The sequence below is a fragment of the Gallus gallus genome, chromosome 11 (genome assembly GCF_016699485.2).
Source record: "Gallus gallus isolate bGalGal1 chromosome 11, bGalGal1.mat.broiler.GRCg7b, whole genome shotgun sequence".
NCBI classification, from domain to species: Eukaryota; Metazoa; Chordata; class Aves; order Galliformes; family Phasianidae; genus Gallus; species Gallus gallus.
This window is the reverse complement of record NC_052542.1, coordinates 15,212,130-15,233,938: the sequence shown is the minus strand read 5'-3', so window position 1 is coordinate 15,233,938 and position 21,809 is coordinate 15,212,130. Positions and strand designations below refer to the sequence as shown.

General features: G+C 45.4%; 1 protein-coding gene across 12 annotated transcripts in view; it reads right to left on the bottom strand.

Moving 5' to 3' along the window:
- Positions 1 to 21,809, bottom strand: part of CMIP (c-Maf inducing protein) — a 123,094-nt gene that overhangs the window by 64,460 nt on the left and 36,825 nt on the right. Inside the window, exon 1 of one of the 12 annotated variants that reach the window (XM_046899726.1) lies at positions 14,090 to 21,258. The exons of 9 other annotated variants lie outside the window; for them this stretch is intronic. The gene's annotated coding sequence lies outside the window, so the exon portion shown is untranslated. Of the gene's footprint in view, position 1; positions 1,551 to 3,655; positions 21,259 to 21,809 lie in introns of those variants that run through there. 2 more of the 12 variants (XM_046899728.1, XM_046899732.1) reach the window with 2 other exon arrangements.

Genomic DNA, 21,809 nt, shown 5'->3' with positions numbered 1-21,809 from the left:
CCTTCAGCAGTAATTCGGACAACTCTCTGTAAGTTTAAGCGATGCCCAGCTCTCTGCAGCACTGATTTCCCCTTTGTTTTGTCTCTCCAAGCACTACAGACTGACATCCTGGCACTAACGGAAAGATTCTTTGCTTCAGAAGGAAGCCTCTTGCAACACTGCACTTGCACACTCCTAGCCTCACCCATAGCCTCCTCCACTGTTGGTCTTCCTCATTGTTTTAACGACTGCCTGTTTGCACTGGGAGGGAGTGCTGCTATTTAAATATAAGGTGACTGAAATATGCGTGATACCTCCACGGAAAAAAGATGGTGAGGGAATGGAGAAGGAGAGGGCAACTACAGTGAAACAGCAGAGCAAATATTTGAGAAGTGTCAGTTGACTGGTAAACACGTAATGGAGAGGACGCAGTGCACCGGGGAGAACCCAAATTACCTCCATAAGCTCCTTGACTATGAAGAAGGATACACTGAAGAATTTAAAGTGCTACTTTCTCTTCTGTTCAAAAATAAATAAATGAGCCAAATATTTAACTAAAATCATAACGGCATTGTGCTCACGAAGGATGCAGAACTGTATGCTCAACTGGTAACTGCTCTGTTTCGATGCAACACTTAAGTAGCCTAGCACATTAGTTCTTAAGATAATGAAGTAAGTGTGCCTAAAATGAAGCGAGAGCACCTGCTATTGTCATCTCAGCAGGCACACTTGGAAAGGAAAAACAGAGCAACGCTGCCATCAGCTTCTGTGAAACTGGCAAACCCTCTCATCCAGGCTGCTCCCTAAAGGCCAGAGAAAGAATTCCAAGGAATTGCAATAATCTTCCCCAGGGACCGTGATGACCACAGCTCCAATGAGACATGTTTCCAGAGAAGCCTTGTTTACTAGAAACTAATCCATCATATTCTATCTTACGCTGTTTTTTGGAAGACTAAGCTGCCTGAGTCCTCCAACATGATTTCTCTTTGAACTAAATGTTTCAGCCCTCAACTAAATGCACTCACTCACTTCCTCTGCACTCCCTGATAGATGGTTCACACACAGGCAGTGAGGATCTCATGCTCCAAGCTGCTGCTTCAGGACACCAGCAGGGCTTTCCCCCACCGCTTCTCTGGGTGATGCATGTTTGGAAGAAATAGTTCCATGCCCAGCCAGCAGCTGCTGCTGCACACCTGAAGGTGAGATGCAACACAAGGGTATTAAGGCTGCAGGAAAAGTCACACAGCTTTCTTGATTTCCTCTCCCTATTTACTTGGCCTTACTTATATCCTCAGACCACAACCACTTAAAAGGGAAGCATTATGTGGCACCCTATACATCAGCATAGAGATGGCTTATACAATACCACTTAGACGTGTTGGAGGTGATCCAGAAAAGAAATACCCTCCCAACAGAACAGACTGGCATACTGCAATAGGTTAATATTGTCCCCTGACACTCCCCCTTCCCATTTCATTAACACAAATAAACTGCTTTAAAACAATTCCAACCTTTCCAACAAGCTGGGCCAGGCTGTGCTGGCACAAGGGCTGCAGATCTCACCCCCACCCTTGGAAATCACGTTTTGGTTTTCAAAGTTCAAATAAGCCATCGAGTCAGCTTTCCTGTTCACATTTCTGCAGCAATCTCCTTGCCCTCTGTCAAGATCGCTTTATTTGTTGTCTCCAAAGGAAATAGCTCATTTTTATAAATCCTTCAATGTTGCAACCACAACTTTGCACGTTGAGTTTTCCACGCGGGGAGGAACGGGCAAGTTAAGCGTACCGCTTCTGAGCTCTGACCTCAACAACCAGAGAGTTACGATTATTAGTCCAAGAAATCTCTACCAAGAAAATCTGAACTGTGTTCAGCAAACCGTGCGCCCAGAATTAAACCAGCTGCAGATTTTCCAGCAGAAAGCTCTCAAAAGGCGAATACTGCCAAAGTGCTTTAGCATGTACTGGTGAGTCTGAAGCCAAACCACCATGGACTTGCAGCTACCACTGAGTGCTATGGCTTGGGCTCCAAACCTTGATGAAAACATGACTTGTTTCTCCTCTATGGCATTTTGGGTTCAGCAGAATACAAAAGCTTCCAAATTAGAGGTATGTTTGAACTCTGTACCTGAACTCACACGAAGGTATTTGACCACTTCTGCTTGCATCAGCTCTACCCACAGCAGGAATGGAAACAAGGATAACCATTCCTGCCCTCCCTCTGTAATTGAAATCCACAAATGCCACCACATCGCTGTATGCCATCGCTGCTGCAGACGCAGCGTAACGGTGACAGAGGGAACGACCTGCAGGTCCGCACTCTGCAGGTTGGGCTCTCTCCAGGCCAGAGCAGCTCTGCCTTAAGCAAAGGAGCAAGGACACGACACACGGGCCCTAAGGGACATCCAGCCACCTGCACTGAGCCACACACAGGCTTATTTCTCACTTTTCACTTTCTTAACATTTCACTTGATAAACTCAACTCCAGCTAAACATGCCTGAACAAAAAGTACGTGCGAACTAACTGTTGGTATCAGCTTTCTTCCTTCTAATTGCTTTGGCTACACGTTACTGCAGCATTAACACAATGTCACAGCACTGCTGTGTTTCCAGCTATGGCAAAAAAAAAACTGGCTTATCAGAAAAACCACCAGGGCAGAATTAGTAGGAAGGGTAGAGCACCGAGAATGCATTAGCCTCATTTTCCTACCTCGCTTTCCCCGGTGACATTTACAGAAGAATGCTTAACATAAAGACTGTTTATCAATTGCTTCCTCAGAGATAAACAGGTTAAATATAAAGCATCTGAAAATAAGGTACAGCACCTGTGTTACCCTTTGAACAAGGCTCCAGTGACTGGCAGGCTTCAACTGGAACTTATCAAGGCATTTTAGGAAGTATCATTAATAGAAGGAAAACATAAAGCTTGCATAATAAACTTTGCCTTTTTCTCTAGCCTTCATCATGTCGAGAAAGAGCTCATTTCTTCCTGGTTCAGAAACATATTTAATCTTAAAAATACATGCCTTTGAATTCCAAAACTAACCCTTTTCTTGTTTCCTTGTAAAAGAAAAAAGAAAAAAAAAAAAAAAGACCAACTCTTACTGGAAATGCATAAAACAGAAACCAAAATCAAATTCAATATCTGGAGTATAAGCACTGCAGCACAGTCTTTCCAAATACTGCAACATTTTGCAAGACCTTGGATCACTGAACCCTACTCAAAGACTCAGAGAACAACTGGGGAATAGACTTTTCTGATCCAGACGTAAGGCAGCCACTTAACCTCAGGTTCTGTTCTGTGCAGAATAAAAAGTTCGGACTCTCCTCCAGGGTATCAATACAGCATTTCACTGTGACCCACATCCTAACGGCTCTGCAGCCAGTCCTAAAAAGTTTCTGCCAATACCTCTCTCAAAGCAGATCAAAGGCTTTACTGTACGTTCAGAGTCCCTCTCGTGATGCAAGGATTAGGCATGGAGAAAGAGAGCATCAGATTTTCAAAGGTGCAACTGCCTAGAAGCATATCTTTTGCATATCAGAGCATTACGAGCACAGCCACAACCACCAGTGCCAGACATGCCACACCTCTGAAATTCTTGTCCTGTCTCCCATTTTCATTTTTATCTCATCTCTCTGAGCACACTGTCTCTACACGCCCGGTTACAAAGGAGCAATACCTAGTCATCAAGCCCTGAATTCTTCTATTTGCAGCAATATTTTCATCAATATCTTCAGTTGCTTTCCAGAATATCTTTCATTCAGGAGGTTCTTAAAGGGAGCTGGAAACACAATGTTCCAGTCTGCTGCTGTGACCTCTGCAAGAGCCCACGGCACAGTGGTCATGCCTCAGTGGCAGCACACGTACTGTAGATGTCACTGAATTCTAACAGCACTTCTTGAAACACGGCCTGCCGTGTAATCCTGGCAGTAATCTAGTGCTAGATTAAATGCATTGTTGTCAGTCGAGAAGTATTATAGGCCTCTAAATATACAGTTGGATACGCGCACAATATTAAATAGCATTGCACATAGAGTTCTGTTCTCAGGATGAATACCAGCCTATGTACTTTCAACAACAGACTGCATTGTGAAGCGCCAAATTGGTTATTTCTTTGGCTTTACTGATGTCAACGAAGTGAGACTTGACTCTGCCCTTCAATGGCCTGAGTAAGTCATTAGGCAAATTATTGGCGCACTTCATTTAGAAGCCCAGACCCTGCAGACGCATTCTGAGTCAAGCAACTGGTGGTTGCAACAACCTTCGTCAAACAAGTACACAACTGAGATTCAGCCTCTAAACTTGTCATCTGCTCCTTCAAACTGTCTTGAACAGAAAGAAAAGCTAACTGTCAGCTTCAAGTCAGTGCAAATCTCACTGGATGAGGTTCTGAAGACCCGAGAGCAGACAATCACAGTGCTCCTTGGCACATGTTACAAGCTAGGGTCTTTGACTACGTGCTGCATCCATTCTGTTTTCCTGGCAGGAAAAAAAATCACAACAATGAAGAAGCATGGCAACTGCATCACCTCTCCTGAGTACTAAGCACAGCCACAACACACAGCTATTGACAAGGCACGTTACCAGAACCGTCCATCAGCCTTCTGAGACACAAAAGCATAAACAGCCATGTCAGTCCTCCACAGTGATGACTGAGAAGAGCTGAAGATGACGCTGCTACTGCCAAAAACTGTTTAAGGCACACACACCGAAATAAAGAATCATACATTTCATCACTAGCTGCAGGAGGAGTGCTACCCTTGACTTGGTTGAACATCCTGACAGCACTGTCATCAGTTCTGAGTACTCTGATCCCGTTCGCATTTGATGACGTCTATGGGAAAAAAAAAAAAGAGAAGAGAAGAGAAGAGAAGAGAAGAGAAGAGAAGAGAAGAGAAGAGAAGAGAAGAGAAGAGAAGAGAAGAGAAGAGAAGAGAAGAGAAGAGAAGAGAAGAGAAGAGAAGAGAAGAGAAGAGAAGAGAAGAGAAGAGAAGAGAAGAGAAGAGAAGAGAAGAGAAGAGAAGAGAAGAGAAGAGAAGAGAAGAGAAGAGAAGAGCAGCAGCCCCACAATGCCTGAAGCTCTATGGAATTTACTTCTCCCTAACAATCTATATCACACAACTGCTCTCAGAGGCAACTCCAGTTGCCATCCGAGTCACACACCCACCATCAGCAGTTCCTAAGCTATTACACTCAAGGTTGGGCCTCCTCAAGATCTTAATTGTTTCATGAACCATTTTAATCAATTGACAAGGCTCATTAATATGCACTGACGTTACCTGGGGACACAGGAATCAGCAGCTCAAGCACGAACATCTTTGAGAAGGCGCAGACTGAAAGGCCAAGGAGAAGTTGTCTCCATGGCGCCGGATGTGACTTATCTGAGGCCACCATTTTTGCCTTGAGCTGTTACCAGTTCTAATGCCCTCCACAAAGCGAAGTCAGAGGTGTGAGTTCAGACTGCAGATAGAACTCAAGAGGCTAAAAGACATCTCTCTGAGTTATGTAAACACATGAGCGGAGTAAATCCAGTACAGCCACACGCAACTGCATTACGGAAAACAAGAAGCACGTAATCCTGCATCTTCCTTTTTCTCCTGGATGGTCCCACAGTGCTCTAGGAATATCATTTAAACCACACGCAAAACCTGAGAATTCAGTACGATGAAGTGAGCCCTCGTTTTCCCAGTTCCCACGAGCAATCCCACCACGCCCAGGGAAACACAGCCCACAGTGAACCAGTGCTTAGCCTTGCAATCGAGTGCCCTGGTTTTGCAGGATGCCCCAGTCCCTGTGTCTCACCCTGCCGCCCAGCAGCCAAGCCCAGCGAGATCACTGTCCAGAAAACAGACACCCAGCTGGAGAAGCTGCCCTTCTGACCCAGCCTGCTCAGCTGGCCAGGCCTGCACACAGCCTGCTGGCCCAGGCCTCCCTCTGTGCTTGTGTTCTCATCCTAACTGAAAAACTTCATGAAATGTTACGGATTATTAGTAGTGTTTAATATTAATTAGTGCTGTGCAATGCACTGGAGGCCCAAAGCTAATGGTAGCCACAGCCGAGGTCGCTCAGCTGCTCTCATTAAGGCTCTGCAGCTCACAAAACACAAAACCTTGCCAGCTGAACCTGTCAGTTGGTACAGGCTTCTTCTTTTGCTGCATTTATACGAAACAACAGTGAGGGCCGAGTTCAGCACCACCCAACTGACATGGTAAGAGATCAAAACAAACAATCAAGCCAACCAAAAGAATCAAATAAAGAATCCAATTAAAAAATCTCCCTGCTGTTTTTCTTTCCTAGCAACATGCATCACCAGCAAACAGATGAGTGGAATTGAAAATCCGGTGGGACTGATCAGAAACTACACCTTCAGAGATGCTGGCAGGAATTCATCAGAAACTCGCAGAGGAAGGTAATCTAGGACAACTCTCTCCAGCTGCTGTTCAAACACGAGCCTTAAATTCCTGAGCAGGGCAAGAACACCAAAAAACTCCAATCACTGATCTGGCAAACGTAACAGCAGGTCTTTGTGCTCTCCCTCTCTCTCTCCAATGCTGCACCGAAGGTCCTCACCCGCATTTGCAGGCACTGAAAAGTCACTGCGTGACATACAGGAGCAGAACTGAACGCAGCCCCTGCTTATTCTTTGAGTCCTCTTCTGTTGAAGCGGTGTGTTTGTATTATGCTACGAAGCAATGATGTGTCTGCACAATCAGGCTCCCTTTTCAATTACCGGCTAATTATTTCAATGCTGCAAAACAGTAAACTGAGCTGCCTTTCCAGCTCTGCTGAACTTCTTTATACATTATTCTCAAAGAGCAAATGAGATTTCTCATTGCAGTGGTAGTCCAACGTGAACAAAACTTACTCCTTCCAGCTCAGAACCTCTGACACTCTTTTATTTTAGGCCCTATTAGAAATAAAAGGATGCCAGTATTTCACCTGGCACTCAAGAAGGACTTTGAAGAGTGATGCCTACGACGTCAGAAGACAAGTAACTGCAGAACTTAATCTGTGCAGATGAACAAATGCTTCAAACCAGCAAGGAAAACTTCAGCAACACTTGGCAGGGCCTCGGCTCTGAACCACTCCAGTAAGTGATGCTACTTCAACCCAGGACATGCCTGTACACAGGGCTGGGAGCTTGAGATGGTGACCTTAAATACACACAGGGGAGATTAACATCCACTCTCTATATGCTTAAAAAGAATAGGAAAAGAAATGCAGCATGCTTGTCAGATTTCACTGTACTGTTTTGGACAGTCTTTCTGAACACTCACCCCTTCAGCTTGGGTTTGCTGTGCTTGGCAGTCTCTTTTGTGTCTTTTGCAACACTGCACACACACACATGGCCTGTGGTTTCATGCTTTGCTTCCCATTTAAAACTAACACTTAAACGGTAGCTTTAATTTTGTTAAATAAAAGCTTTTTTTTCCCCTGAATTCTGACTTTTATTTCTCTTTTTTAGCACGAGGAACAAAATGATTTTACGACTGACACCCATCACCTTCAGAAGCAGCATTCTGCCCTTGCCTTTCTGATTTACCAGTTCTCATTTGTCCTCTCCCTCAATTTTCTGTGTTGAGTTCAACAAAAGCAGTGAGAGGAGTAGCAGGATTTCAATGTTGGACAACTAGCTTTGAAATCAAACATGTTTTCTTTTGGAGGCTCCAAACAGCAAAGACAGAGGCTTAAATAAAGAATAGGAAATACCACTCTTTTGCAAAATTTTTATGTTCAGAAGAGAACAAGCCTATAATTTCCCTACGTGGCTTCCTTGAAGGCAATGCAGATCTCTATCCTTTAAGCACCTTGTATAAGATGAAGCCCATCAGGTGGGTGCTCTGGTGCAGCACCAGCAATGGATGTGGGGCAGCTGCATCCCTGTCTGAGGGGCACGTCCCAAGCCTGGGCAAAAATGAGGTTTCCCTCACCACATTCCTGCAGTATTGGCCCCGTGTGCCAGCACATGGGCAGAGGCTGTGTTTACTACGTGGTTATCAGCAGGGTGATGCCGGCTCCAGGAGCCGTTTCTCGGCCGTGACGCCGTCTGCCTTCCCATCGAAGATTAAGAAACTGCCGCTAACCCAGCGGCTTCCTCCCTCGCGTGGCCTTCCAGGTTCGGGGCACTGCAAGCCCTGCACCAAGAACTCCCCGATTGCTTCAGCAGGGGTGGACAGACGTCAGCCACAGGCCTTTCTGCTGCTTATTCCCTGGGAAAGCCAAGAAAATCTGCTGAGAGCAAGTGCCCTGTTGCAGGCTGTGTGTTAAATGCTGCTCGATCTCCGCCGGCCGCGCAAGTGACTGAGATAAGGGCTGACCTTGCGTGCAGCAAGCCATTTCCTGGCCGAGGTGGGGAGAGGCAGGCGGTGTGAACCACCAAACCCAAAAAATAGTAGTTCTTTCATTGCACAGTAACCGAGAGGAGCCGGTCAGCAAAGCTGAACAACGCGGTTCTGCCTTTCTGGAAGCTTTGCCCAGCTTCCAGCAGCCAGGTTGCTCTGACCTCTGAGGCTCTTGATGGTTTCCATCTTCCACCACCTTCTTGCAGGCCCACAGCTCCAGCTTAGTTCACGCTGAGACATCTCAGACACAGAACCTGCCTTCTCTCTTCACCATTTCCTTCATTCTTGGCCAAAGGAAACCAAGTTCATCAAAGCAATGAATAAAAACAGACAACCCAAGCCCATTTGCTGTCACACAGAGATATTCACTTTGCCTTTTTTTTGCACGAATAGTGGAAAGAGCACAGCCTCAAACTAGAAGAGTCTGTCCGGGTAAAATCATTTCACCCAGAAGATGCTCTATCGCACAGCAGCTTGCAACAACTGAGTTCAGTTTGCTTTCTAAAACTTCCCAGTTCACTTGGCACAAGCCTGGCCAGCACCACTCGCATGGGGTGCAGTACAAGGTTATGCTACAGGTCTGACTCAGAACGCAGCAGCCAACCTACTGGCTCCCCAACCCAGCAGCTGACCCCAAGCTCCTGGGCTAAAATCACCCAAGCACACACAAGAGCATGAAGGACGTTTCCCTATTACACACACAGCTGTAGGAATAAGGGAAAAACAAACTGCATGGGATGGAGCACCACTCCTGCTCTGGAGCTGAGCATGCCTGTTGCAACACAGCACTGAGGCTTTGCGAGGTGACAGCTGGCTGTCAGCAAACACAAGGGAAGCTACGTCATCCAGCCTCAAAATCTCTTGTCTATCCCACTTAATTTCTTTGTGCTAAAGGCATGGAAAACAGCGAACACAAAGCCAACGCAGATCTGCCTTTGTAGGAAAGAGACTGGTAATAACTACCGTCCAGCTCAGCCACACTTGACATGAGCTGTTAGTGATGAGCAAAGCGGGAACAAAGGCAAAAATAAATTGGGTTGGGAGTGTTAAAGCACCTCTGACCTCACCCACTGTCCCTAGGGAGCAAGGGATGGGATGTGCTGCAGTGGGAGATGTTGTTGTTGATACTCCCGTTCTGTAGATAAACAAAAGATTTACTTCTGGAAGCAGATAAGCAAACATCTTTCATCAGGACTAAACCAGACCCATTTCAGAGCAGTGTGCAAATGGCACTGATCCCTATCTGAAAGCCCCCTTCTGATTTCAATTTCAGGAAAAGATCAGCTTAGATGCTGTAAAATTGCGTTGCAGCTAAAAACCACCCTCCTGTTAGACAAGCAAAGCCTTGCCTAACCATATGTGGGATTATCTACCTACGTCACACGGCTGTAGGGCAGCAAAGCCACTGTTCCACCAGCCCTTTTCTGAAAACAAGGCGTCAGAAAGCCAGCGCTGCAGAAAATTCAGTGCAACATGACTGCCTTTGCTCCCCTCACTGCGCTACTGCCAACTCTAGAGAAAGTCGGGAAGGAAGCAGAAAACCCTACAGAAAATCTGCCATTTACATAAAGCAGCAACCTCCAGAACTATGAACTCTTCTGGAAACTTAGAAGGAAATTACATTCAACACGAGGCAAATCCTCTAGAAAAATCTAGGAAGGCACGCAGTGACAACACGGGTAGCATATGGGTGGGTGAGCGATCCCAAGCAGCGGGTGCTCGTGCAAGGAGCAAGGGCTCTCCGTGCACTGGGACTTGCTTCCCCTCGAGGTGCGCTCCCTGTTGGGCTGGATATTCGCTCTGCTGCTCGACGCCCCGGGTTCCTCATCTTCAAATACAAAGGGATTTTCTTTGTGAGGCACTTTGAGATCCGCAGATGAAAGGCATGACAGCAGAACTAGGTCAGACAGTGATGTATACAATTATCTCTGCAATTTACATGACTGGAAAGTGTAATTAAAAATCTAGATTGCTTTTCTCAAAGATTCTGTTCAAAATCAGACAGGGTGGTACATTTACACTTTGATTTGCAGTCGTGCAAAAGCTTTTAGAGTAAACGCTGCAGTTTAGAAGAAAGCAGAGGACAAATCTAGGGATTAGCTAGCAGTGGCGTCATTTCCTATGACCCATTACTTTACCAAAACCCCTTAAAAAAACAGCAACAAAAAAACAACACCGACACAAACTTCCTGTACTCTAACCACTGCATGAGCAAGCACAGTTACACTTCAAGAGATCCTCTAAGTAGCTGCGCTATTGCTCAAGCCACTGCATGGAGCACCCAAACCAAAACCCAAGTTGTGGGTTTCTTCCAGTGCTGCTTCGCCGTATCCAAAGATACAGCCACACGTCCCAGCCAGCCCCTCCAAATGGCCGCCCTCGAACGGCACAAGCAATCTGCTGGCTTTGGAATGGAATGCAATGATAACGCAATGTACACATTTCTTCCTTTTTCTCCTTATTGAACCACGTGCCACATTTTTTCCCCATTTCAATGAGTAGCCGACGCAGCACACAGACCGCCATCCCACTTGGCAGCAGCTGGCTCCTTTTCAAAGAACATCAGTGGAGGAGCCCAGAACGCCTGGCACGGGACTGCTTAGAGGTGGTCCGGCCACAGCTCAGGTTTCTCCCTGTCTGTGCAGATGACATCACCCCGTCCGTGCAGCTCCTCCATCAGCAGTAATTTCAGCCTCAGGAACATACCAGCCACTCGTAACCAAAATTATCAGGCTCCATCTCCAGTGCGGCAGCCAACACTGCCTTTGAAGTGGAAACTGAAGCCCAGAGCTTTTTCACTGTGTAAGTACAGTGCGGGTAAACACAGGGATCCCTGGCTCCTGGAAGAGGGGAAGGAGTGCGGGAAGCAGCACACGGCTGGCATTTGATTCATCTGGGCACTCAGTCCCTCCTGTCCGTAAGGGACACACGTACCTCTGTGCAGGATGGAGCTGGTATGACTGCAGAGGGCTCTGGTCGCTCACTGCACTCAGGATGGAGACTGGCAACTTCTCGGAAGGAAGAGATCAAAAACTGCAGATGCTCTCAGAGCCGCTGTCACCTACAATGGGACAGACTGCTCCCGCTGCTCCTCTTCTGCTCCCCAGTATACAACAAACAGAGCAAAGATTGATGCCACCATCCAGAGCTCCTTTTCTGGTCCATTCCATAGGAAAAGCATAGGAAAGGACATTTTATACTGAAAATGTGGAAAAGTAGATGCAGATAGTTGCCCAATCTTCTCTGCTACCTGAAGGGTTAATGCTAGCCTGGACGATCTCCAGTTGCATCAAGATGATACACTCAAAATGAAAAGTCTCTGTTGGAGCCCTAAATGTTAAGGGTTTTTTCCTCCTCTATCTCACATATGTCAGCTGTTACTGGAATTTATTGGTTAAATGGCAGCAGAAGACCATTTAAGTAAAAAAGAGCAACGTAACCACAAGTGAATTTATTTTATGATTTGCAACGAGGTGCAAATCCTGCCAACCACTTTAAACAATCAGAGCAAACCTAATTTCCCTTCACTGAAAGGATGGAGAGTCTATAAATTCGTAACAAACAGCAAAGGTCTGTCTCACTTATGGCCGACAAGAACCTTCCCTCTGATGAGCTGTAGTATCCTCCCTTCCTGCGAATCTAAGGCACAAACCAGCCCTCTCTGTTCTTACATAGCAAGCTAGGAGAAAAGCTAAAAGAATGCTGTGCCTAAAGGTGCCCAAGATGCTGCGATTTCTACCACTGAACTTGTCCCAGACTTTTTTCCCAAAACCCAGATGTCCAGTGCTGTCCGGCACATGGCAGGATCTGGAAGGGCACAGGTCTGTGGCAAGCTGTCCCAGCTACCAGCCCATTCTGTACGTCCTACATTCCTTAAAGTATATAAATGCCCCTACGCATTACATGCATGTAACCACACCACATCCTGTAACACAAAAAGTTATACAACTATGTAAAACTGCTGCCCTCTCTTTTCTCCTCCCTATCTGAATTCTATTAAACTCTAGTGAACATTAAAACAAAATGAAGCTGACAGAAAAGGCTTTCCTCAAAGGGTTGGCCAAAGGGAAATGAAAAATAACCTGCTAGAGACAGTAGCCATATCCACCAGCTGCACAAACCACCAGTGCAATCCTCCTTTTGTACATTTGGCTTCTGTCAGAGAACAAAATAGGGAAAATAGAAAAGCAGACACATTAAAGGGCAGAGAGCTCTCCCAATACTGCTTATGGACTGACTCTTCTGTAAGTCTTTATTTGCATTGATATATTTAGATGAGTTTTTAAATGCAAATGCTCCCTTACCCATGTTGATCTTTCATGGAGTCCACTGGTTACATTTGCTGGTGTTCAGACAAGAAACAGCAACAAAAAATTTGCAGCTCTTGCAAACATGGGTAACCAAGACATTATCATGTGTGTGACTGTGGTCAACTTAGACATTCTTTGCGGAGGAGATGAAAAGGCAGCCGGCAGCAACCCAACGGCACCATGCATGGCCAGCTGCCACACAGCACTCAGCCGTCAGGACGTCTCTGCTGCCCCATAGGAGCTTCCACACATAGCACAGCCCACTGCTGCTCCCAGAAGCCGGTGGGCAATAAAGGTGATCTCTGTCTTGCACGTCGCCCAAAAACGCTAAGTATCTCCTGACTGGACTTAGGTCAGACACCTTGAACTCTTGCACCTAGGCCAGAGGCTGGCTGGCCAAGATGGAGGCAGGGCTTCAATACATCACATCAGGGAAGTTCACAGGAACACTGCTGTCACACCCTGATGAGTTACTTAGGAAAATTATCCAAAGTCATAAACACTGATTTTAGTTCAAGGAAAAGGACACATCAGAAAAAGCTTCTTGCATTAATGCAAATCCTCACAGCAGAGCCTCCAGGACTCACATCCAGGACTCCAGCTTCATAAGAGCTCCACTTATCTATGAAGAAGATCAGCCCAAAAAGCAGAACTGGTGAGGACCAGCAAGAAACCCAATCTGATAAGCTCCATGCACACCTCAGCTGCTGGATTCCATGCTGTACCCCATGAGGATGGGCACTTCCCACCACTCAACTCAGATGTACAAAGATCAGACAGCATCAGTCTGTCCCAGGCACAACACTATGGAAATAGAGAACCAATTAAAAAACAAACAAACAAACAAAAACCCTAAAAAGCAAGGGTGGAAGCCCGCCCTCCTCCACCCATTGTCAGCAAGTAGAATCAGAGAGGCAGAGGGCAACCCACAAGCAGAACTGCAGGTGGACATCCCCAGCTGGTTGCTGAGGAACACAGGCATCATTTGTAAATGTGGCTGTTCCAATAAAGGGCCTCAAAAGTGTGGCCACTGTGTATTTACACAGTTGCTTTATCTACTGTAGTTAACAAGGTGTGTTTGCCTCGGTTTTAAAAAGTACAAAGTACCCAGAGGTAGGAGCACTACAGCAAAGATAGATTAAATAAATAAATAGAAACCCAAAGCAAAGCTCATGAAGAACCACTCTTGCCCCCTAAAGGAGGGCAGGCACGGCAGAATGAGCAAAGCCAGGCCCGTGGGTCTGACCATGTCCCACATCCCACCTATCCACTGTGAGAAACGACCCGCTGTCTGCAAAAGTTGAGGCCCAACACACCAGCAACATGCATTTGGGTCTAGCTTGACATTTTTGGGTTGCTTATATCATGAAACGTGGCCATTCTAAGAGTTCAACATCAAGAGGGGAGAAAGTATCTGAAGGTCAGTGCTGCCTGCATGCAAACAACAGAAGAGAGACCCACACCACAGGCAGGGACACATGGGAGGATTCCCGCTCACACACAGCCGCTGCCTCGAAGCAAAATCAATCGCTGATGGGAAACGACTGCGTCTCTAATTTGAGGGCTAGTCAGTAAATGCACAGCATGGGTGTTGCTTCCTGTTCGACTCGTCATAGAAGTTGTTGATTGGAGATTATTTTTGTTGTCGTCCTTGCTGTCAACCTCTAGCGAAATGTTAACTAACCTTTCTGCGCGAAAGATAAACAAGGTTCAAATTCCATATGTTAAAAATCCCAGTAGGAACGTGAGATGTGGACAAAGAACAATCGAATGAGTAACAAGTGTGACGGAGGGAGAGATTAGACATCTCAGGACATCAGCTTCCTCGGCCTGCAAGTAACCAAAACCTCAACTTTTAGAGTTAACCTCAATTAGAAAGCAACTGTTAGCTTCTAAAGAAAGAAGGAGAAGAAAGAAAGAAGAAAGAAAGAAGAAGAAAGAAGAAGAAAGAAGAAGAAAGAAGAAGAAAGAAGAAGAAAGAAGAAGAAAGAAGAAGAAAGAAGAAGAAAGAAATATAGCGTGTGTGTATACGAAGAAGAAACTAGAATACTCAGGGTAAGCGGCTAGTTACTTTGTTCATTCAATCCTTTAAAACAAATAGTAAGAACTCCAACAGAAAGCAGAAAGACTCATTTGTATGTCATGCACAAAGCCGTGTTCCACTCTCCGATCTACCAGACATTTGAGATACGACCAAGTTTCTTACAATCAAACATTTCTGGAATTTCCCATTAATTCTTGGTGACATCTGTGCTCACTGCAGCCTACAGAACCAGCCGCATATGAGCCAGATGCCTGCAGTCCCTATCATAATCAGTTTAGCAGCAGAAACACAGCCCGTCTGAAAAAGGCTCACCAGTTACCTTAACCCAGCCACCCAAAACTGGAGGCACCCAACCAACCAGCCACTTTAAGAGCTTATCTTTCAGCATATCAGTTTCCCCTCAATTAAGCCACGCAATTAAGTCTAAACTGTGAAAGGAGCTATTCATTAAAGTTTTGTCACAACCTTGGATGAAAGTGCCCAAAGCAGACGCGCAGAGTTACAAGATTTGCACTCACAATCAAACTAAACATGAATGTAAACAATTAGGATACATTTGCACATAGCATGGGAGATTCCCTCTCCTCCTGCCTCTCTTCATGCTCCAGCGCTCCCTCTGCAGAAGATGGCAGCTGTTAGCAAAACAATGAGGGAAACCAGAGTACAAGAATATTTACACCAAGAACACAAGATTAGATCTCAGCAAGCAATTTTCTCTCCTACTTATACAGCCCAAGTGTTCATGCATACAGGCACACACGTACACAAAGGATTCTGGAAGAAGAGAGATCTTCAGCGCAATTTTTATCCTTACAGTCATAAAAGCAGAGCACTCTGACAATGCTATTAGAAATGATTATTTGTTCCAGTTCTACTGGTGATTACTATTTATATGTCAAACTGTAAAACGATGATAACATCCCCACCCATCTATACTGGTAACACATGTCATAACAGAGGCCACACACCCTGAGTGTATGTGAAATACTGATTCTTCCTAAACTTATTTCTAACGCACTTTGTCCAGAGTCAACATTGTGACCCCAATAAAAGTCAGAGGAAATGGTATAGACATTTGAGGGAACAAGTGTATGTTACAAAGTATAACTTACATTGTGATGTATTCTACCATGAAATTTCCTGATAAACTTGAGCAAATGATGTCTCTAGCAATTAAAGAGTATTGCTGTTCACTTGCTTCCACATTCTTTACTCTTTGCTTGCTATTCTGCAATTGGTTGGGCTCTGAACTCACAGCCTATACGAGAATGGCAATCTGCTCCAAAGGGTTGACAGCTCTGGCAAAAGCTTTTTTTTTTACTATTTATTTCCCCCTCCAGCTCCAGAGACTTATTCACGCCTTGCTGTCACTCTCCGTAAATGCTCTCCATTAAACACAGCTGTCTGAACGGAGACCACACGTCAAGGAGCTGGCAGGCCTAATAATACGCTAAAGGAGAAATACAGCGATGATCAAGGAAAAGCAAGCTAGGACCCTGCAACACTTCCAAGGGCATTCTGCAGAGAAAGGACAACGCATTCAGTCACTGAAAATCAAAGAACCTTCCCTCCACATGGGCAGATGCGCACTGCAGCAGCCAAGTTCACCTCCCCTTGCCATGAACTAGTTAATGGCACGTGACAAAGAAAGTAGAGGAGGAAAGGTTAATTACATAGACAGTGATGCAGAGTGGTATTTGGAATGTAACTGATGGAGGAGTTTCACAGCCCCGGTACGTGAGATCAGTTACACAGGTTGTGACCTTCATCGGCCCAGACTTTCATCAAAATCATTTTATAAGAATGACAGGATGCCACAGCACAATGCAGCATTCACATCATTTCTCTTTGCTTCTTCCTCTCAAAGCACTAGAAAACTTCATTCAGTATTGAAAAGACTCGATCCTTATGGGTCCCTTCCAACTCAGGATATTCTATGATTCTAAGACAATGAATGCTTCTAGAGCGTAGCAGATACTGGAAAAATGGAAAACAAATGTTCTGCTCATATTTCAATGAAAAGATTCCCCAGAGTTCCCAAGAGAGGAATCAGACATACGCAGCACTGTGTCAAAGAAGCCTGAGAAGTTTATTCACTTGCCTAGATAGGGTCAAAGACACCATAAAATACTCCCTGCCCAAGTCTATCTTTACTGGCGTGCTTAGGCTATGGGTGGTCCTTCAGAAGCTGATTTGTCTATCTGCAGCAATTAACAGCTCTTCTCTGCCCCTTTGGTTTTCCACTCATCAGAGGGCCCTGCCCAGTGAGGCAGCAGTTCCTGGCAGCTGATGCTGGCACCAAAAGCAAAAATACAGATGCCAGTTTCTCAGTGAAAGACGGGATGAGTAAAGCCAGATAAATTGAGCTGTCTCTCTTGCAGTGTTCCAGTGTGAGGCCTCTTACAGCCACCAAGCATGCCTGAGCAAAGTACTTAGAGAAAATAAGTAAAATCACTTCACTGAGGACTCAGCTTCACAACGCTGCCTCGTCACAGACACTGGACCAAGGACTGAGATCTACCATGTATTCTCTTTTTGTGTGGAGTGATAAAGGTCCCCCCGTGATCAGGGTCTCCTACAGGCCTCCTGCCCAAGGGGAGCTTCCAGATGAGGCCTTCCTGCTTCTGCTGCAAGGAGCATCATGATCGCAGGCTCTCCTCCTGCACCTAAGTTTGGAGCCCCCTGCACAGGAAGGATGTGGAGATGGTAGAGGAGGTCCAGAGGGGGCCCCAAAGATTATCAGAGAGCTGGAGCATCTCTGCTAGGAAAAAAAGGCTGAGGGAGCTGAGCTCATTCAGCTTGGAGAAGGCTCTGGGAAGACCTCACTGTGGCCTTCCAGTACCTAAAGGGAGCTTATAATCAGGACAGAGACCAACTTTTTACATGGTTTGATAGTGACAGGACAAGAAAGAACAATGATTTTGCAAAAAGCAATCAGAAGAGAAATCTTCCTTATCAACATACTGGCCAACCATTTACCTATTTACAGTATAACCTCCCAAACCCTTGCGTAGAACATGACCCTAGGCTTAGAAATGTAACACAATATCTGTGTTAGCAAGTGAGTGAGCTCAAATATCATCTTGCCTGTGCAAGAATTGCGTATCAGTGAAAGTCTGCTGATCTCAGTGGAGGCACTCACAGTGGAATTTACAAGCAATTCGTTTCCAAACGATGCATGTTGGAAAGCCACTCTTCCTGATAAAAGTAATGGCTCCTGGCTCTGTAATGGAACTGGAAGTGCCATTTGAAAAAGAAGTGCCATCTCTTTTGAAAAAGAAATAGAGCTGGTTAGCAGTGTCAGGCAACATTCTTGTTAAGGAAATCTGAGATTTTAAAGCCAAAATTTCAGCTCTTGATCTAAAAGGCTAGCACCACATGCCAGATACTCTTAGGCATTACACAGGGTATTTTAGGATGAATCTACAACTGCTGCTGTGATTCATAACTACAGAGGCGGGCAGAATCTGATTTTCTCCTCTGCAGCCCTGAGTTCCTGGCCTCATACGAGCTCAGCTTTAGGAAGGGAGAGTTTCCCTAGGATACAAGGTCACTGACCCACCTTTACCTTTTATTTTCATAACTCAAGACTTGGCAAAATGGCAACCCAGAAAGCCAAACTGACGTCACGAAGTTAATCTTCTATAATTGCAGTGCTGCCTCCAAAATTAGTATACTACCTGACGAAGGAAAAAAAAAAAAAAAATCCTTCTCACACACACTCAAGATTGCACCACACCTTTCCCAGCAGCAGGGTGCTGGGAGGAGACGTACAGCTTAACACACCTGGAATTTCAGCATGCAATGGAAGAGGCATGCCTCTCTGCAGCAGACTTGTAGGTAACCTGCCAGTACCACCCCCTTCCTTGCTATGTGTGTCCCATTGGCAAATGGTGGTAGAAATGACAGAGCAAGGAGCAGAAACCCCTCTTCCTTTGCTAGACTTCTTCTTTTTTAAGGGAGAATTCAAGTTCTCATTCTAAAAACCCCCAATAATAAAATAAAACTGTAGTTATCACAGCACTCTAGTTAATCTGTAATCTTAACAGGAACAGCGTGGCAAGAAGATATACATACACTGAAGTTCCTAAGGTTGAATTTGTCCTAACACAGCCAGAACAGGATGAATGTGAGGGTAATCAAAGCCTCATCCCCGCTGAACGGCTTAGGGCCGAAATTCACTGGGATGATTAAATGGGTTTTATTTTGAAAGAGAATTCGGTGCTTGGAAAATGAACGTGATAGAGCTGCTTCTCCGGATTACATGAGCCAGCACAACATAAAATAAACCCCTGGCTGAGAAGCCAACCTTGAAGTTCTTTATTTAACCTACCACCAGTGAAAACGGGCTGGTTCTCCCGGGCAGAGGCGTAACCTAACGCCTTCCCTCCTCCTCCATCCCGTTTCAGACTTACCACAACCCGCTCAGCTGGGCTAGTTCAGTCCTTCACAGGCCTGGAAGGTAAATGGGATCAGGGAACTGATCCAGGCCAAAAATAATCTCCCTCGTTTTTTTTTTCAGCTCTGATGAATTTCTTGATCTCACTCGCCAGGCTGCCTGCAAACAGCTGGACCACCCAAGCTAAGGAGGGGTGGGGGCAGGAATGACTGGACAGGATGCACAAAGAGCTTCAGCCCACACTTAAAAGGACAACTAATTAGCTTTTGCCAGCACAAGGATGATCCAGCTCTGCACCCAGCTCCTGCTGCAGTGCCCTCTGCTCGGGAGGAGCAGAACTGCTGGACTGGCGTGTGTACTCTTCAAAAGATTTATTCTGCTTTAAACTCAATCTCATTTCTTTGCACATATTTACACTAGAGAAGACCTATCTCTATTTACAGTCTAGTATTCTTTTACAACTTTCCTTTCAGGCACTGATTTGGCTTCATAAGACATACTCAGCTGGTTAGCCAATGGCAGTGTTATGGACACCGGTTTCAACTAATTACTCAGCTACTCTGACCCAAATTAAAACAAGCACTTTGGGGCAAGATTTGTTCCATACTTATCATATTTTAAACCAACTCTGATGGAAGCTGTAAAGTTAACTACAGTTTTCACCCTTCCTCAAACCGAATGATCCAATGCAGTATGTCCAATGAGTTAATTTCAGCTTCACTTCCACACTTCCCAAAACACAGAATAACCCCCCAATCCTACCAATTCCCCTCTCCCTCCATTTTGTCTTTCTTTTTAAAGAGTTCCAGTTTAAAAACTGGGAAGAAATGCCAATGCAGTAAGCCCAGCTCCGTGCAGAAGCACAGGCAGGAAATGAGCACCAGGGCATCCCACGCCGCTCAGCACCAGCAACCTGCCCATAGCTTTGAAGGGCTCTGCTTAGGCAAATGACGAAGAGCGAGTCAAAGCCATAACCAGAGCCCAGAGTTCATGCAAAACGATCTCTGTGAGGAGGCTGTGGAAGCCACACAGGAAAGCAGCTGTTTTCCTCTACGGCCAGGCCTGGCTGTGAAAGAATTTCAAGTAGCAATGATCTGTGTTTCATCCTTCCTAAACCCAGCAAAAGCCAAAAGCACGGGACCTGTGCTACACCAGTGATGAAGGCAAGTGAAAACTCTGCCCAAGGCTCTCTGGGTCAGTCAGCACAGTTCAAACCTCCAACAGCACAGCGAGGCGCAAGGCCCCACTTCAGTGGCTGCTGGAGTAGGTCCTTGTGCAAGCCAGAGCTCCTGAGGAATATAATCCCTGCCCACTTTTACAGACAGCCCCGCCAGTACCTGTGTGCACAGCAGCAGGCTGGCTGGTGTTTCATAAGGACAAGTTCAAGTGTAGCAAAGGAAACAGCTCTCCTCATGCTGCCTCCTATGCTTATCTCTGTCCAAACCAAAAACACACTGTTACATTTAACTGTTGCTCAAAAGCACATTTTAGCATCCAAACAGGAAACTGGAATAGTTTTAAAGTGCTTGTCTTACTTCAAACTGTTTTAACAGAGAGCAGCTCTCAGCCATCAGCAGCACAAGTTCTATTTGCACAGAAGCTGAGTGCTCTCACGGATCCACACACACGCTGTTCACAACCAGCCAGCCATCTTTCAAAAGTGCAAAATGAAAGCACATCCAGCAATTGTTTCCATTCAAAATGTCTTCTGTGATCCAAAATGGGGGGAGGGAGGGCGGATGGAGTAGCTGGGGTTTCCAAATACAGATGCTGAACTAGAAGCCACAGGGAAGAAACACTGAGCACTCTGTAGTGTTCTTCACCAGCATCTCCGAAGGGCACCAGGCTGCTGAAAAAAGACATTTGCAGAGACCAACCTCAGATTTTGGCCAAGTATATTAACCAGCTTTAGGGATGTTCAAACCACAACCTAGGACACTTTATCTGCCATTCTGTATTAGCGGATTGAGGCACGTTTGGCTTCAAAAGTCTCTTTGCTCGTGTACTTGTATAGAAACCTTTGCATTATTCAACAGAGAACCCTGAATGCGTATACGCAACTGCTGCCCCTCGACCTACAATGAACTCGCAGACATGTAGATTTTATCTGTTTAACAGATTAGGTTTGCACTGACAGATGGACAACGCAACTGTTAAATTAATTAAAAATGAATACCATTAATGTTGGATGAGCATGAAACAAGTTACCTTTGAGGTAAGACACTTCCAAATAGGGGGAAAAGCAAAGCAGTCAACAAGGGCAGAAGATAACAGCTCCTAGCACAACATTAAAGGTATTTACTTCTACAGTTTTCCTTTTTCCTCGTGTTTTTCCTGCTGGCAATGCTTCTGCTAGCCTGTACTCTCCCGTTATCTATTTTATTTGTGTTAGCTAACTGCTAGTGTACTTACTCAAATTTATGGAACGTAATGGCAAGCCAAATCATTTTGAATGTACCTTTCATTGAATGTAATGTACTGGTCAAGATTTAGAGAACTATTAAAAACACATCCAACCTTTCAGTTTTCTCCCATTAGCTTTCTGTTAGCAAAAAGTCAAATTAGGATCTCCTTCAACCACTCCTAGCTGGCATTCTTACGAAGCTCACAGACCACTTCAGCTCTCACTCCCATTCTCCCTGTGTTTCTGAGGCAGAGGATTTAGGCTTCTGGGTAACGTGCAGCTGGTAAATTTTTTCTGACATCGCTACCCACACAGTTCTGTGAGTGTGCCCACT